General features: G+C 46.3%; 1 protein-coding gene across 6 annotated transcripts in view; it reads left to right on the plus strand.

The window, feature by feature from the left end:
- The first annotated feature begins 837 nt into the window (after positions 1-837).
- The window catches only part of Psd4 (pleckstrin and Sec7 domain containing 4), a 38539-nt gene continuing 26455 nt past the window's right edge, over positions 838-12921 (plus strand). For 2 of the 6 annotated variants that reach the window (XM_004844537.3, XM_021258177.2), the window contains exon 1: positions 838-971. The gene's annotated coding sequence lies outside the window, so the exon portion shown is untranslated. The other 4 variants (XM_021258174.2, XM_021258175.2, XM_021258176.2 and 1 more) reach the window with 4 other exon arrangements.

Genomic DNA, 12921 nt, shown 5'->3' on the forward strand with positions numbered 1-12921 from the left:
CCCTCTGCCTCCAGCATCTTTATGTCAATCACATTACTGCTCTCTGCCCTGTAGGCTGTAGCTTTCCTTATGTTTGGTTCATCATTCTGTCTCACAGTGCCTAGCCAGTGCCTGCATACATTCAGCACGTGCACAGTGAATATTCATAAAGTGAACAAATAAAGATGACTGGCCTAGCACCAGGCTCCCATCTTAACAGACACAATGGCAGCCTGGCCCAGTGATTTAGAGCACGGCCTTTAGGTTCTGTCTCATTCCGTGAGCTCAGTCAGGTTACTTAACTCCTTTGTGCCTCAGTTTCCACTTTAGGTGAAAAGCTTCCTATTTCATAGGATTGTTGTGAGAATCAAAATCGTTAAGAAAGAGGGATGGAGAGCTTAGGACCTAGCACACAGCATTCAATCAGTATTAGATGTTGTGGTTGTTCCTCAGAGAACACGAGATCAACTCACTATAGGCATTTAAGAGATGGACTTTTTCAAGTTACTACTTTCTGGGGAGCTAAAATTTTACTGGGTCTACAGGAAGTACAGAATCACTTAACTCAGATTTTCACATATGGTGCTTTACATAGTTAACAGAAATACTGAAGCTGGATATTGCCGTCAGGACCTTCAGTTATTGCCTTGTTCAAATTGGGCACGTCTCTGGCTCTGGGCTCATTTTCGCGGTTATGCTCTGGAAAAACATACTGGCGAGGGCCAGGGGTGCCAGCCGCTCGGGTGCACGCAGGCAGGCGCAGGGACTGCAGGAGGTGCCAGGCACCCAGCCCAGCGCGCTGGCGGTCGGACCAGTCGGACGGCTTCGCACGCGCCCCGCCTCTCCCCGCCCCGCGTGGACCCCGCCCTCCCGGAAACCCAGACCTCCTTCGAGCCTGGGTTGCACGGGCCCCGCGCAGCCGCCGCCTGGGCGCGGAGCCATGGGGCGCCCGGGCCGGCGGAAGGCCGGAGCCGGATGCCTGCGGGAAAGGGGTAAGGGCACGTGGGAAAGGTAGGGCTTGGGGCTGAGCCGGAGATGTCTCCCCTCACCCCGCTTGACTGTGACGGAGCTGTCAGTGAGCACCTGTGGAGCTGCTGTGTGGCCCAGATGCTGAGGACAGTGGGCCTGGAGCTGGAAAGGGGTTTCAGGAGGGCCAGGAGCAACCAGGAGACCCTAACAACCAGCCTAACCAGATGGTAGGGACTGGGGCAGTCAGGGAGGCTTGGCTGCGCTCCACTGAGAGAGTGAGTGCGGGGCCTTGCGCAGCCGGGGTGGTGGGTTTGTGTATCAAGGCCCCGCAACAGAGCAGGGAGCTCATGAAGTTATCAGTATCAGAACCAGGGGACACTGAGGGCTGGTGTGCATGACCAGCTAGGCCCTGCTTGGTAGGAGCTGGTGAGCTGCACCCCAGAACTTCCCTGAGTATGGAGATCCAAGCTCTCCTTGCCCCTGGTGAGTGCATATGCCCCTGTCCTTGGCCCTTCTAGGTGTGTCTGGCCAGAAAGCATCAGGCATTCCTGGGAAGGTAAACAGTGTCTGCTCAGCTGATAAATCCCTCCCTTTTTGGCCCTAGAATTGAATCTAGGGCCTTGTCCTTTCCGTGAGGAGGGAGCCAGGGGTGAGCATTCTCAGTTGGATTTTACCTGGCCACAGGATGGATTTTGCTGCCCTGATCAATGTGGTCACACACCTCTGTGTCTATGGCCCATATGTCTAGGTCAGGAGGCCAGGATCACACAAGTCCCTGCAGCTCCAGGTCCACCTGCCCTTGAACCTCATTAGCCAGGCTCCTTCCCCAGCCCAGCGCTGATTGAATGTAATTAGCATTTAATTGGATGTCTGTGAGCCCCTCTACTGGAGAGCCAAGGTCAAGTTTGGACGGCAGGGAATGCCGTGATTCATTCTTTTCTTCCTGACACTTCCATTTCCTGTATTTGGAGGGGGTAAGAAGCGTCATTTCTTCCTTCATTTATTCAACAGATAGTTACTGAGTGCCAATCACAGTCAGGTGTGCAGGCACCTGGAATACCCAGCTCTCATTTATGTAGGGGTTGTAGGAGAGAAAATAAGCAAATGAGCAGATGAATCACACCATTTCAGAGAATGCTATGTGCTGTAAAAACAAGAACAAAAATGATGAAACAAATAAGAGAAACTGGCCCTTATCAAGAAAGGGTTGCAAACAGACTTGTGTGTGTGTTGTTGCTTTTTTGTTTGTTTTGCAGTACTGGGATAGAACCCAGGGCCTTCACACTGAGCTACATCCCCAGACTTTTATTTTTTATTTTGAGACAGGATCTCTTTAAATTGATAAATTGCTCGGGTTGGGCTCAAACTTGCTAGCCTCCTGGCTCAGGCTCCCAGAGTGCTGGAATTACTGGAAATGTGCACCACTATGCCTGGTGCAAGAGGACTTTCTAAGTGAGGTGAGGGAACTGGTACCATTTTCAGGGCCTGAAAATCCGGGAGCCCAGGATAGAGACAGGGAGTTATGTATAAGCTTCCTATAAGGATTCTGTGAGCAGTGATAAATGGTGAGCATCCCTGAGAGTATTTCTTTTTGGGAGGCTTAAATCAGAGGCAGAAATCTGTGTCTCACAGGAGACTTGCTGTGTTGTCTCTCTCGTTCATTCATTTCTTCATTCATCAAACATTAATTGATGGTCTGTATGTTCTAGGCACTATTCCAGGTTTAAAAGGCACATTATTAGACAAGATAGTCCTTCTCCACGTTGGCCTTATTTTCTGGTGGGGAGAAATGGAAAATAAGCAACACTGTTTATGTCATGTCAGATAAATGCCAAGAAGAAAAAGCAGCTAGAGAGGTTTGAAGGTGACAGGGGCTGCTCTGTTCTCTAGAGTGATTAGCACAGGCCTGGAAGAGGTGACATTTGAGCAGAGACCTGAAAGAGGACATGTACTGTCAGGAAGAAGATTCCAGCCAAAGGTAACAGTGAGTACAAAACCCCTGAGGCCTGAGCAAGGCATGAGCATGGAATTTGCTAGAGGAAGATCAGGGCCAAAGCTGGTGTATGGCCTTGGGAGGGAGTGGGTATCTTGGAGTATCCCCAGGTGAACTTGGGGTTGGGTCTGGTTGCCAGAGGTGGTCACCAGAGATACAGTGTATCTCCTGCGGGAAAGTTTTCACTTGCTTTTCTTACACCCTGTATCTATTTGTCAGGCAATGCATTGTGGGAACCACACAAAGAGGTCTAAAGCAGGAAGCAGATCCCAAGGTTTTCAAATCAATAAAGACCCTGGCAACTGGAAATAGGAGAAAAACTATTGCTCTCTGGGAAAATTGTGATCATCTATTTTTTCATCCTTAAAGTAATAAAATGATCTTATTAGAAGTCTTTGAAAAGCCAATAGATCATAAAATAATTGGCATTTGTTGAGCATGTACTATATATCAGACCCTTCTTTGAGCTCCTTAAATACAGTAATAACACAAAGGATCTTCATAGCAAGCTGTCAGGTCTATGCTATTGCTGTCCCATTTCACAGATGAGAAAACTGAGGCTCAGAGACAGGAAGAAAATTGCCCAGGGCTGCACCTCAAGGAAGTGAAGAATCTGCCATCAGGTGGTGCAGTTTTCTGGCCACTGCTTTTAACCACTGGACTGTAGTCAGGTCAGAGACCCAACCTCAGACCACACTGTTCAGAGATTCTCTCAAGATGGAGTTCCATGTGCTATCCCAACTTTTAGGGAAGTATGGAGTTGGCACATGGAATTGGTCCATTGGTAAAGTAGTTGGGGCCATGTGGCTTTTTCATGCAAGTGCTGGTCCTAAGCTGCATGAGGATATGGGTGCAGGTGAACACTGTAGGGTGCAGCAGGGCTTTTGGTCAGGTTCCCCTAAGTTCTGCTCGCTCATGCTCAGGACTCAGTTTTCCCCCTCCAACTGTTACCTTACCCTACACATCCCTTAGATATCAGCCCTATTCCTATCTCTTTCTGCCCCCCAGCTGAAGCTGGGACACCTGGATCACCAATACCATTGCAATTTAGTCAAGGGTAGGGAACAGTGGTCTAGAGGAAGTTGGTGTCTTAGTCTGTTTTCTGTTGCTATAACAAAGTACCACAGACTGGGTAATTTATAAAGAATAGATGCTCATTTAGCTCATGTTTCTGGAGGCTGAGAGGTTCAAGTTGGTACCTGGTGAGGGACATCTTGTCTTGAGACAAGGACCAAGCTGCAGTGTGGCAGAGCAAGTTCACCAGAGAGCTGCCTGTGTAACAGAGCCACTACTGTGATACCCACTACACCTTTGATCAACAAGTGGGCTTGTTCATTCATCAGAGCAGAGCCCTCATGATACCATTAACACATGGCTTTGGGGGCTAAGTTTCCAATCCGTGGCATTTTGGAGACACATTCAAATCACAGCAGTTGTATTTCACTTGGCTCCCTTAATGTTCACGTGAAAGACCTAGGTGATGGGGAAGACTGGTAGGTATATGCTCAAAATGTGGCCCAAAGAAGCAGGATGTGGGAACTGTCCCAGGGTTGAAACCAGGCCACAGGAGGCCACAGGAGGCCTACCCAACCTCAGACCACACTGTTCAGAGATTCTCTCAAGATGGAGTTCCATGTGCTATCCCAACTTTTAGGGAAGTATGGAGTTGGCACATGGAATTGGTCCATTGGTAAAGTAGTTGGGGCCATGTGGCTTTTTCATGCAAGTGCTGGTCCTAAGCTGTGTGAGGTGGGGTGGGTTTTGGCCACAGTGGAGAGGACTGTACAGAACAGGACAACAGGAAGGGAGGAGAGAGGACCACAGGGGTTGTGGGTGCACCCTACTTCTCTCCTTTAAAAAAGATGTTTTTAAGTACTTCTTGCACAGATTAAGTATTGTTTTAAAATAATTTTTAGAGGTAATTCTTGGATGTATCAAAATTTAAAATACTAATTCAAACAACCCTTAAGGTACACAGTGAAAAATCCTCCTCCTTTTCCCCATCCTCTGCTCTCTGATTTTTCTTGTTACTGAGCCCAAGTCTACTTACTGACCTGTCCCAAAGTGCCCAGTGAATTAAGGACAAATCTTGTAGCAAGAAAGATTTATTCTGTAACCCCCAAGACAGAGAAGTCGGTGGACTAGCATCCTGAAATCCTGTCTTCTGAAGCCAGGTTCAAGCTCCTTTTATCCTTGGAAGAAATGGTTGGTGAAACGTGGTCTATTGATTTGCATGTCTTGAATGGGGGAGGAGGGAGATTAGGGAAGTTTGGGGCAAATCAACCTTGTGCTGCTGGTTTAAATGATTAATGAGAGCTGCTTGCTGAGGGAAGCATAGGTTTTCTCCAGTGCAAAGTAGAAATGTGGTTAAGTACAATATGGAAGCTGTGGGGCTAAGTTTCCTTTGACCCCTAAGCATGGCTACATCCTCAGAGACAGTTTCTTAAGAATGCATATTCTAAAAAAAAAAAAAAAAAAAAAGAATGCATATTCTATTTTAAAATAAGCATATGTGTATGTATACCTTCCTCTTTTTAACACAAATAGTAGGAAATAACACTCAAGAATGTTTCTTTTTTGAAAAACTTAATCATTTGTTGTAATCATTTTGCAAGACACATACATGGACATTATCCTTTTTAAGTCAGTGTTGACTGTCTCACTGAATGTACCGTATTTATTATGTTTATTAAGGTAGTCCACTGTGGGTTTGTAGCTTGTTCTTCCTATTGTTGCTTATTGGCTATGATAGACAAGAGTGCTTTAAGCCTACTTGTACCTCATCTCTCACTTCTCTGACTGCCTCAGCAGGAGAAACCCCTAAGTGTGATTTAAAAGTTCTGCTATTTTAGCTTGTGATTGTATTGCTAGACTACATTCTCAAGACATGGCGTGACTGTGCATGTGCTGGTTTCCCCACAGCTCCAACTTGGTGTACCATCAGGTTTTTGTTCTTGCTGATTAGACAGATAAAAACAAATATCTGTAATCTTAATTAAAACACTATTATTAATAAGTGTAACTTTCTGGTGACTGATGTTGAGTCTTACATATGTTTTGAGCTACTGGTCTTTGTACTGTTCATATCCTTGGTATGTTAGCTTTCTGTTACTGTAGCAGAATACTTGAGATAAAATAACTTATAAAGGGAAAAGGTTTATTTTGACTCATGGTTTTGGGGTTTCAGTCAGTTGGCCTCATTGTTCTGCAGCTATGGTAAAGTGGGAGTGCATAGTGGAAGCAAAAGAGAGAGAGAGAGAGAGACAGAGGTGGGGCTGGGGTCCCTTTGAAGGCATGACCCCAATGACCTGAGACCTTCTGCTAGGTCTGACCTCTTAAAGGCCCCACCACCTCCCAATTACTATCATGGGCTGGGGACTGAGCCTTTAACACGTAGGTCATTCTGGATCCAAACTGTAGCACTTGGCTTATGTTTTAAATAGAATTTTTCTCTTTTTTGTTCATGATTGAATTATAAGAGGACTTAATATTTTCTCCTGCATCCCTAGTCCCAGTGAAAGCTGCTTGTGTCTGCCAGCCCCCTGCCCTTATGGGCAGCAGCCACTCTGATATATTTATGGTAGGTTTATCCCTAGAGCTGGGTATATTTTAGAAAAATAGATGATGCTGATTTATGCATGCATGTATTTTAAACTTACATAAATTGTATTGTGCTATAAATCCTGACCATTTTCTTTTTAAAGACTCTGTATGCCTGCTGGGCAATACTTGGCTTATTTCTTCTGATTTGCCACACTGTGTTCCATAGTTGGAGTTAGGGGAGTATTGTGATAGGCAGGAGCCTCAAAGGACGGAGAGGATAGGATGGGTGGGAAGAGAACAAAGGGGACAGCATAGGGACATGTACCAGACATTTAGAGAAGGTTCTGCAAGACTGCTGGGGCCATAACCAGGGCAGTGGAGGCGGCGGCAGCGGTGGTGGTGGTGATGGTGGTGATGATCATCATGAGATGAGATGGGAGAAATCTCAAATGCTAGGGTGGGACTTTCCCTAAAAGAACAAAGGAGAGGCAGTGGGTGTGGAGAAGGGTGTTGGCAAAGGACAGTGTCCAGTCAGGAAAGACTTTTCAGGAGAGCAGTGATATCCCAGGGGCAGAGAATTAGGGTGGACTGAGGATATAAACTCTGAGAGGCAAAAAGTCCCTGCAGTCTTCCAGATCGGGGAGCAGGAGGTTGGGGGTGGATGGGTAGGTGGGATCTGTGTGGGGTGGGGCGGCAGGGCCAGCAGAGATGTAGAACCAGCAGAACTGGACCCTGCAGGCATGAGGGGAGAGGAGCCCAGAATGCTGGCAAGGCTTCTTGCTCGCTTGGGAAACTGGCAGATTGGAGGCTGCTACCCAGACTATGGAATCTTTGACCCAGAGACCGTAGCCATGAGACTGGGCCAGACACTGCAAGCATACACATCTCTGCCCAGGCAAAACCTTATTGGAGAAGGGGGTTTCAGTTGAATTGAGGGTTCAGTGAAAGGAGTTAGTATTGGTTGAGACAGGGACCAGTCTGCTCTCAGAATAGGTGTGTATTGACTTGCTCTGGTGTGCTAACATCTGTGAATTTCCATTCGCCAGGGACACAGTTCCACAAGATATTTCTTTTTGTGATAGACTTGGATCCCTGGGTGGTCATGGGTCAACTTGTCTGAGAGGTTTTAGAATTTTTGTGTAGCTCACACCATGATCATGTGCAAAACATCCTGGCCTTTTGAGTCTGGCCCCTATGGCAAGGCTGAAGGACTTCAGGTGTTTGGACTTTTGTGGCTTTGAAGAAGCTCAAGGATGAGGGTGGAAAAGGGAGAAGAGAGAAGGAAAAGAAAACACCCACCAGGTCTACCAGGTCATAGACCACATTAGCCCTGTAATATATTATTTATTTATTTATTTATTTATTTATTTATTTATTTATTTATTTATTTTCTCACGCACCACATCGGTCACATGTGTAATATATTTTTAAATGGTTGACATGTCTATGTGCAAAGTTGAGTAGAATTTGTCCTAAGCATTAAGACAGTGAAGGGGACAGACACAAATGAAAACAGAGATTCTAAGATTTTTATCCCATTTAGTTACCCATCAGATGTTTGTAGACTCAAGTGAAGGATTAGTGATTTTAGCAAAAGTGGCCTTCGGGTCCCTGGGAAGTAACTCAGGTAACTTTTATCATAACCCACACATCAGAGGTCCATGACCTCCAAAATTAGTGATTTTTAGGTTGACTAAGAGCAAGTGAGACTAGAGGGCTAATTTAGGCTTTCTCTTGGTAAAAAAAAAAAAAAAAAAAAAAATTCTCATTTCATGCATTTCATTTCATGCTTCTGTGGTTTTATCACGACCTCATGATAGGGCTGTTGAAACATGCTTTGCTACAAAGAGTAATGGTTTACTCTGCCTGGGGATTTACTTCACTGTCCCAGTCTCCTGTCCATCATGGTGATCCCTAACTGTGTCAAGGCAATCGCTAGACAGGCTCTGGGAGGGCAGGCTCCTACATCTGAAGTCTCGCTGGAGGGCTCCTGCTGGCAGTTAGGACTCTGGGCTGGAGAGGGGTTTATGAGTCTTCGGGAGGTCACTGGGAGGTGAGCATGTGGGAGTCAAATCACCTTGGAAGAACCAGAAGGGTCAGAGAGGCCCAGCCAGACCTGAGTGAGCCCAAGGCAGCTGCCCAGCCCAGGGAAAAGTGAACAGACAGGCTGAGCCAGCCGAGGACACCAGCGCAGTTTTGAACTTTTACCTTTCTGGCTGCCAAGCTCAGGAGAGCATCCCTTCCACATGGACTCTGCTGCTCTGAATTTGGGCAGGGGTGGGTAGTGGTTTATGTACAACAAAGCCCAAGGAGGATCCCTGCCTTCCTGGAGGCTCTGGGTGGGTATGGCCTTGGAAGATGTGTAGGCCTGCTGAGGCAGGAAGGAGGAAAATGGCTTTAGGAAGTGTGGAGGTGCAGTCTCAGTTTCCTAGGCATGAGCTTCGTGGAGGCCTGGGTGCTGTTCCTGCTATAAGCTGCCAAGCCAGGGTGTCCATTTGTCCCTCAGTGATGATCACAGATAGAGCGTGAATTTTCCCCATTGGTATGGAGGGCTCTGGAAAGCTCTCTGCTTTGTTGCTATGGGCAGGGTGAAGGGTAGGTACCACCAGGGGGATAGGTCACCTTATGGGTGGCCCAGGAAATACCCTGCTCTAAGTTGTGTCTTCCTCCTTCATCTTGTCAAAGCTCACCATGCCTTGCTGTCCTGCTAATCATACAATCTAAGGTCCCGAGTTCAATCCCTGGTACCAAAAAAAAAAAAAAAGAAGACTTTCTGTTCTTCCTCCAGAGTCTTTCACCTCTAGTATTACTTCTTTAATATTTTTCTTCAAATTCATATTCTTAAAAAACAGCAAGGCTGGGGATTTAGCTCAGTGGTGCCAGTGCCTACCTTGAAAGTGCAAGGTCCCGAGTTTGATCCCTGGTACCAAAAAAAAAAAAAACCAGCAGCATAAAGTAGGTATAGTATTAGCTCTTTTATCATGCTCCTAAGCATGAAATTCCAGGTTTTCTGCACCAGCTATATTTTTTTCTAATGCATGTTCAGATAAATACTTAACCATTAAAATGTCCACTATGTGTATTATATACCCTAGATAAACACAACCTTAGACCTGGGGATTTGGGGAGGAGGTACTCTTGGGGCAGGTGCTTTCTCCCAAACACTTTTCCTTCTATCTTCTTAGATTTAGGGCCTGGAACTTGTGAATTAAATTGACAAAAGATTATTGATAAAGGCAGAAAAAGGCTGCTGTGGGTAGAAAAAAATGGGCTTCTGTAGGAAAGATAGATGGGCTTTGGGGAAAACACATGAGAGAGAAAGTTAGTGATCATGTTTGTTTGTACAGGCAGGAGTAGGTTTACTAGCTCCCTCAGGACCAGAAAACTCTCCTGGACAAGGATTGGGATGGGTTTTATTTCTGTTCTCCCTTCTGGGAGTAGGTACTCTCTGAAGAAGGAATTTATGGCAGCCTTGCTTCCCAAAAGTTGTTGCCTTACCTCATATGTGAAGGTCCATGAAGGCTTCTTTCTGCATCTGTTGAGTCTCAAATGTCCTCACCTTAGAATAATTTTTGTACCAACTTAGGGTTTCCCAGTGGGTCCTCATGCCTCCCTCAGAGAGGTCACAGCGGCAGCCTCATGAGAGATGGAGACAGTTAATGGTTGAGAAAAATAATCATGGCTGAGGCTGTAGCTCAGTAGGATGGTATGTGGTTAGCATGCACCAGGCCCTGGGTTCCATCCCCAGCACCGCAAAAACCAACAACAATAAAAATAACAAGAACAAGCACCTGTGCAGACACTTTTCAAGCCCATGCTGGTCATCCCTTCCCATCCTCCACTAGCAATGGGGGTGACAGTGGCTAGAGGTTGTAAAAGTGTCTTCCAGTATCTGAAGTAAGCAGAAAAATTCAGTTGTTGTTTAACCCAAAAATTTAATCTGCTAACATCTTTATTATTTTTTCCCCAAGATAAACATAATACATATTTATTTTTAAAAATTAGGTAGATCTCAAACAAGCATAAAGAAATTAAAATAATGTATACCATTGCTATGCATAGATAGCTATCAGTTAATGTTTTGGTCTTTTATTATGAAAGTGTACAGACAAGGCTTTAAAAATTGAAATCATACGGAATATATAAATAATTTTCTTAATTGTATGCTATGAGAATCTTTGTACTTCTTTAAATTTCAAAAATAATATCCCTAAAGTTTACCTAGATTCACCCTACATCTATAGAGCTACATTGTCATCTGTTTATCTGGTTTCCTTTTGTGGACTTTGAGAGTGTGAGTGTTTTTGCAGTTGTAAGTAATGGCATGCACATATGCTTTGGCAGATGTTCTGTGGGTGCCCTCTGGTGCCAAGGGAACTGAGATGGAGAGTAACTATAGAGCCCATGAGGAGGGACCTAGGACAAGTGGCTGCAGAGAAAGTATTCATGTTAAAAGCACCCAGCTTTGGAGAGTAGCACGGGGTCAGGGAATAAAATCTGGAGCAAACATTCATTCTGGAGAGAGAAGGGCCTGGGTGCTGTAGCCTGGGCACTCTGCCCTTGGGCATCTGTCCCCAGACACGAAAGTCTCATTTGACTGGCTACAGGCAGGGTAGGGACAGTTCCCCACTGTGGGATTGGGCAACCATGTGCAGCCATAGACATTTGTTCACTTTTGTAATCACTTCCTGCCCTTCTCCAGGAAACAGCGTAGCACTGATGCACACATATGTGTTGGGAGGTTGATGGTGGTGTTTACCTTGGGTTGTTTCCTCTTCCTTTCTACCCCACCTGTAAAAGACTTCTCCCTCCCTTTTAAGACATAGGCATTCAGGAGCAGGGTGCCTCTGGCTCTCCCATATGCTCAGTCATAAAAAACCCTCACCTCCTGGCCCTACCTCCAGGTCTGTGATCCCTGGGAGCCCATCATCAGACGGGCCGGCAGAATGGAAAACATCTAACCTGGCAGAAGAATGTGTGGAGAGGCAGATGTCCTCCTGTCTGTCCTTCCTGGTTCAGGCTTGAAGGGGTGAGAGAGCTATCTTTTCTAAAGCATGGCACCCAGGGCTGTCTTACTCCTAGGCTTCCTTAATGAAGAGAACTTCTACTGAGTGGCATGGAAATACACTGAGGTGCCTCAGGCCTCCCCTTTCACACTGCCAGGTAGCTGGTGCCCCCAGAAGTTCCATCGGCTCCAGAATTGCAATAAATTTTGAGTTGGGAGAAATGGTTTCAGGTTTATACCATGGTAGCATACCTGGCTTGCAAAGACAGCCTGCCCTAAGCCTCCGTTTTCATACCCTTAGCATGTAGATGATAATGGGTAGAGCAGAAGGTGTATTTGCTGGGGTCAGCAGTCTTAGGTTCAAATCCGTTCTTTACCATTTACTGCCTGTGTGAGCCTGAGTGACTGCTCTGACCCTGTCTGTTCTGCTGCGTGGGGATGGTAATACCCCTCCCCAACCTGGACCCCTAGGGCCTGGAGCTTATGCTTGCAGAGGGCCTGGTGAGTGTCAGCACATGTGTCCTCAGGAAAGAGCAATATGAGTCAGGAACCCACACCCTTTCCTTTACCACCTCCCTCTTCTCTTCCCTCTGTCTCCCAGAGGCAGTCTGTGTGCCAAGATCCCCAGTGCTCCTGTCTGGAAAGTGGGCCCCACTCCCCTCCTGTGCTCTGTGCATGAGAAGCCACTTGACCATCACCTGGGTTTACCAGGTTCCTCTACAGGCAAACAGGAAGCAGCTCACTAAAGGCTCTGTGCTGCTTCCGTGTCTTCATGTCAAGGGGCTGTTCTCTGGGCCCTGGAGAGGGGGATGACAAGGGGACACCACATTAGAGCTCACCGTTGCAGGGCTCTGGGGCAGAAGCCACAACATGCCCCAAGCTAGAGGTGCTCCTTGTCCCCACCAATGGGGCTTCCACCCAGGGTTTGCTCAGCACAGGCTTGGGAAAGAGATGAAAGTTGTAGAAGATGAAATTGAGCTGAGGACCCAGGAGTCTGGGAGGTTCTACCAGAGTTCTGGTTTAAGGAAGAATCACATCTCCCAACATTGCTTATCCATAACTGTTGCATGGCCACATTAAATGATTGATCACTTTCTCTTTTCTTATCTTCCTGGACTTGCCAGTAGCTTTCAACAAAGCCAACCACTTCCTCCTTCTGAAGCAACCTCCTCTCTTGTCTTGGGCGACAACATTCTCTTCTTTTGCTTTCACCTTCCTGACAATTCCTTGCAATTTCTCCCCTCCCATCCTGGTGAGCTCCACCACCCCAGGCTCTGACCACCTCTCTGAGGGGCACAGTGCTTTAAGAAGCTCCAGGTGGCTTTTTCAATTGCCTACTTGAATACCTATTTTATAGATAGCTCAGTAGTTTAAAATCAGGCTTTTGATTTCCTCCCCTAAGTTTGTCTCTCCAATTCTTTCCTACTTCTGC

This window comes from Heterocephalus glaber, unplaced genomic scaffold (assembly GCF_053883595.1).
Source record: "Heterocephalus glaber isolate CG9 unplaced genomic scaffold, H.glaber_assembly_v1.0 deba00000470, whole genome shotgun sequence".
NCBI lineage: Eukaryota > Metazoa > Chordata > Mammalia > Rodentia > Bathyergidae > Heterocephalus > Heterocephalus glaber.